Source organism: Lotus japonicus, chromosome 1 (assembly GCF_012489685.1).
Source record: "Lotus japonicus ecotype B-129 chromosome 1, LjGifu_v1.2".
Taxonomy (NCBI): Eukaryota; Viridiplantae; Streptophyta; class Magnoliopsida; order Fabales; family Fabaceae; genus Lotus; species Lotus japonicus.
In genome coordinates, this window is record NC_080041.1 from 54,083,328 (window position 1) to 54,088,633 (window position 5,306).

General features: G+C 37.9%; 1 long non-coding RNA gene across 1 annotated transcript; it reads right to left on the reverse strand.

Moving 5' to 3' along the window:
- Positions 1–1,627: 1,627 nt before the first annotated feature.
- On the reverse strand, positions 1,628–3,218 carry LOC130731912 (uncharacterized). Its single transcript, XR_009016887.1, has 3 exons — positions 2,808–3,218; positions 2,647–2,706; positions 1,628–2,460 (listed from the first exon to the last, which is right to left on the reverse strand). It is a non-coding gene; the product is annotated as an uncharacterized LOC130731912 (long non-coding RNA).
- Between the last annotated feature and the right edge of the window lie 2,088 nt (positions 3,219–5,306).

A 5,306-nucleotide genomic window follows, 5' to 3' on the forward strand; every position in this document is an offset into this window, starting at 1 on the left:
AAAAACTCTTGAAGTTTCTCATCTTTGGTGGCTTGGAGTAGGTCGCAACAAGAAATTTGAGGAAGTGTTAGGATGTATAGGGCGACCCGCTGCTCAGCCTCGGTCAATGCCTCGAGTACAACAGTGATGTTGCGGCGAGGATTGACAGTCCAATGTAAGGGGAACAATGGGCGATCTTTTGACTCAAGAATGAGATTGGGAATATCAGGAGAATGAACGACCTTGAAAAACTTTTTCTGCCAATGCTTGAAGTTACTTTTCAAAGGTTTGAAGATGGCCATGTTATGGTGGGCGAACAAGGGGACGAAAGAGACTACAGAATGTTTGGCGATGCAAGTTTTGTAAAAGAAAAAGAATAAAGGGTAAGTAGGCGTGACACTCAGTTGTTCACACAACAGTTCAAAACAACGAATGAAACCCCAGGCATTCGGGAGCAATTGACAGGGGGCGACATTCAAAAAAGTGAGAATATCACAGATAAAAGGAGAAAAAAGGGAGTTTAATGAAAAACTCAGTAAAACCAAGCGGGTGACCCGTCAGCACCCAAAGGTTTGAGTGTAACGACATCATTATCATCACAGGGGGCGACGTTTAAAGATAAGTCGTCATTTTCGACGGTAATAGGGTTTACCCTTGGGCGGTAAGGCGATTATTATTTAGTGATTGAATACCATTCCAAATGGAGTGAAAAAGACATTTATCATCCATGCACTTGGGATTCGTTCGCCATCCAGGCGAGGTGGAAGGGTTGTCAGAAGAAATATGAGAGGTTATGGAGGTCACCGTAGCAGCGGGGAAAGGTCGCCGGAAACGGAGGAACTTCAAGTACTTGGGAAGGAGGGTGAAATTTATAAGTGAGCAAAAGTGAAAGAAAAATATGCAACTCTAGTTTGTGGTTTTTATAGAAGAAGTAAGGGAAGAGAGAGAAGAAAAGAGGAAACGACACGTTCGGGATTCGAGGGTTTTCGCGAACCAAGGCAATCCCTCGAATCTCGCGTGAAAAGACAGCGGCAGTTAATTGTAATGATGGAAATTTGTTGGAAATGGTGAAGCGTGTGTCAGACGAAACGGTGCATGAGTTGATGATGGCGGCCAATAACATTTGGCAAGGAATAGTCATGGGCGAAGTTCAAAGCAAATTTTTAAAGAAGACATTTCAGCCTCAAGAAAATTGAAGCTCCATGTCTTGTGGGCTTGTGGGCTAGGCGAGCACCTAATGACTTAATTCCTTTTTTCTGCTTAAAAGACATTTCAGCCTCAAGGAAGTTAGAACTTCATGTCTCGTGGGCTTGTGGACCGTGCGGGCTAAGACTAGCCCACGGCCCCGCCCAGTAAGGTAGATACCCCCTCAAGCGGGTATCTACGGCACTGAATGGACGCGAAGTGAAGACGTGGTCCTCGGCTCGTAGATGTGGTCCCAAGTCCATTTGTCTTATTTGTATTTGTCTTATATGTATTTGTCCTATTTGTATTGGGATTTGGGCCTTGGATGTAAGGCCCAAATCTAAGAATATTCTAGATAAGGACCACACCCAATATAAAAGGGAGGTCCTCACCTTGTACTAGATACATTTTCTTTCATTAATGAGATAATTCATTTATTCTTACATCATTCTTACATTCCATACTCTGTTAGGGTTTGATAAGGACATAGATCATCACCTTAATAGACCTTAGACCAGAACAAAGACCATAGAGGCAGACAAGATGACTTAGATAAGGAACATCTCATCCGAGTTAAGACTGAATGACATTGCTCTAACTCATATAATAACACTTGTCCAAGGCTACCCGACTCGAGAAGCAGTCCTCATGATCCAGGAGCTGTAACATTCATCCTCCACTGATCACCATATGATTCACAACTCAAGAGAATATAATCATCATATACTTTATAAGATAAAGAAACATGCCACACCCATCAATCATAATGTGATTCACAACTTCAAGAACATATAATCAACTCATCGATCATCATATACATGCTTAATCATTATGTTAATCCAACAAGCGTAGAGCTCAAGTGTGTATCATCCTCCATCAATATAAGGCATTTATAATCTATCAAACATCATCTGATTTACATTTCAAGAGCATGTAATCAGCATACATCTCATCAGAGTTAAAAATGTCACACTTCATTACTTTAAGGACATATAATCAACTCATAAGTCATATCAATCATATTTAATCTTTATGTCAATCAAGAATTCTTAACTCATATATTTCATGTATATCATTCAAAACATTCGAAGTCACATACTACACCCAAAAATACCCCAAAGCAGCCCCGATCTTGCCTTTAAAGCATCCACCAACGCAGGGAAGGAAGGGGCTCAGCGCTGCTGTGCTGGCCCCCTAGCGCTGCCGCGCTAGAAGTCTGAGGCTCAATGTTGCTGCGTTGGCCCTCCATAGTGCTGTTGCGCTGGAGCCACCGCCCACTGGATCCATCCCAGAGACCTGAAAATGCGTTTTTTCATCATTTTCGACCTCTTTACCTTACCCAAGTTCCATATATGATTTCTTGATTCTCTACAATTATTTTATAACATTCAAACATGCTCAATTCATAAATCATTCAAGAGTCATACAATCCTAACAAACAATTTTGCACATTAAAGTCCATAAAACTCGAAGTGCCCTTACCTCGATTGCTTTCCTTTCTGCTCAAAGCTTCTAGAGTAGAGTCAAACAAGGGTTTCAAACCTTCACAACAATCACAAATTCAAGTCAATAGCTATACATATACATATTAACTAAGACAACTCTTTAATCATCAAGACTGAATCTTTTTTAGAACTAATTACATGGCTTGAAAACTCTCCTCCCGAGCTACCACTTCAACAAAAGCAAGTTCAAAAGCAATTTTCAAATTTCTCTAACATGACAAATTTAACTTCTCATAGAACCAATTAAATTTCCATGAAGCTAAAGAGATGCCTAACAACATTGACAAAAACCATAAATAGTTTTAAGCGAAATAAAAGGCCAAGAAAGCCCATTTTTTAGGAAGAAAACAAACATCATCAAGCTTAAGTCAATGCCTAACTCTTTTGTGAAGAGAGAAAGAGCAAAAGATGAAGAGAATGTAGTGTTTGGGGGTGAGGAAGAAAGAATTCGACTTAGGTTTCCAAGATGAAAAAAAAAGATGAACTCTCTCTCTCTCTCTCTCTGTCTCTCTCTCTCTCTCTCAGCCAAAAGGAAACCTCCAACTTAGCTCACATCATCATTCCTCTCATGTCCCTTTCAATCCTAACTCAAACCCTTGTCCTTTTGAGGTTGTCTCGAGACTTAGGATTGAAACCTTGGTCCTTGTGTTGGTAAAAAATTATTCATCAAGTTTTGGAGAATAATATGCCTAGATTTCAGATTGGCTTGTTTAACAGCTGAACTTAGCTAGTTTACCAGCCGAACTCGGCTCGTTTACGAGCTGAAAAACACTGTTTATCAATTTTTTTTATCCCGTATCAATATTAGGGAAACAATTCACCAAATCACGCATCCATTATCATAGTGATAAGGAAATATTTAATTTCCACTCAAACAATAATTTGATGCATAAATAATGTTCTAGACGTAGACATGTCGCTTTCGACTGTTTTCGAAACGTAACTGAATTGTTCTGTGACGCTAAGAATGAAACGCAAGGGAAAATAACTTTGATTTTAATAATTGAACTATTATTTCCATTGGATTAAATTCATATACCACCCACAAAGGTCATGCAAAGCAAGCATCAAACCACTAAATCGGGAATTAACTAAGTATATTTCTCTTAATTAAAAGAGATCTCACATTCACAAAATCATGTTCAACATCATCTAGACAATTCAAGTCATATAAATAACAAAAAAATTGCATGCTAAAGTCAAGAACTCGAAGTGCCCTTACCTTGTGTGATTTCCTTCCTAGCAAAAGTCCTAGTCTCGGTATGCGACACGAGCTCAGAACCATGACAACATAATACACTAAGACTTAGCCTCTAATATTACACCTAAGCTAAACCAACGCTTAGGAAACTTCTTAGCTTACGAGAATAAATGCATGTGTCTTGCACAACAAGGATTAAAGTCCAAATCGAAAGAAAACTTTATGTTTCAAGTCTTCCAGCAATCACATTACCACGATAAGGTCCGTATACTTTTGGAAATTACTTTTCAAATCCCAATTTTGTAGAATTAAGAATTGAACCCCAAGGTTCCCATTTTCCAAATTAGATCTTCTAACTCTTTGCAAATCTTATTTTCAACTCAAGATTTCTAGGATTCATAGTTCTAACCCAAAACCACATTCTCAAGCACCAAAATGACTAATACAACTTAATTAACTCAAGCATTAATACCAAACTAACTTTACCCAAAACACCCCTTTAGGGCTCAGCCACACATAAGTTCATAGACAAAATTTCTTTTTTCCCCAAATCACTTCCAAAGCTATTTTTAACACCTAAAAACAACTAATCAAAGCTTAAATCAAAATTTTCAAAACCTAACACCCATGAAATAGACTTGGCCGAACCACACACTCACCAAGATAGTACATTTCTCTGTCAGTACTTAACCGAAAGTTGTAAAAACCAAACATTTAACATCAAACATACAAACTAGCTTTTCAAAAGAGATTTTCTACTCCAAAACCCCTATATAGCCACGACCTCAACAAGATAAAGGGCAAGACATGATTTTTCTTTTAAACCAAATAGCATACAAGCTAGATCTAAAGGAAAAATAAATTCCAAGTCCCAAATTCACTTTTAGTCAAAAATCACTTTTCAAAAACTCAACTTTTAAACATAACAAACATATCATTGGAGAGATCTCAGCACTCTCTACAACTTCAACAAAAAGCTTTACTCCAAAAGTTAAAACCCAAAGACCCGGATGCATACCAAGGTTTTCCGGTGTCTGGGCCTCGTCGCAGGACTAGGGTGAAGGCGAACCACTCATTTGTGGGTCAGATTCAAGAAAATGCCTATGTAATAGTTTTAGAGCTGATAAGGCACATGATGTAGCAGTCCTAGAATTAGGGTTTCAGCCCTACTACTTTATTCATACTTAACTGTCCGGAGAGAGAAGAAACACATATTAAGGCGTGCAATTAATTTTGTTAATTTTCGTCAAAGTTTTATTTGTTATCTTATTTTACCCTTTAAAATGGATTTTTTCTTTCTTCATTTATTGTTCCACAATTGCATTATTTGGAAAAAAAATTTATTTAATGCTCTCTTGAAATGCTAAGTGGATAAATAAATAGAAATTTTTTTTTCAAAATAGACAGTTAATAAAGAACGGAGATAGACTTTGTAA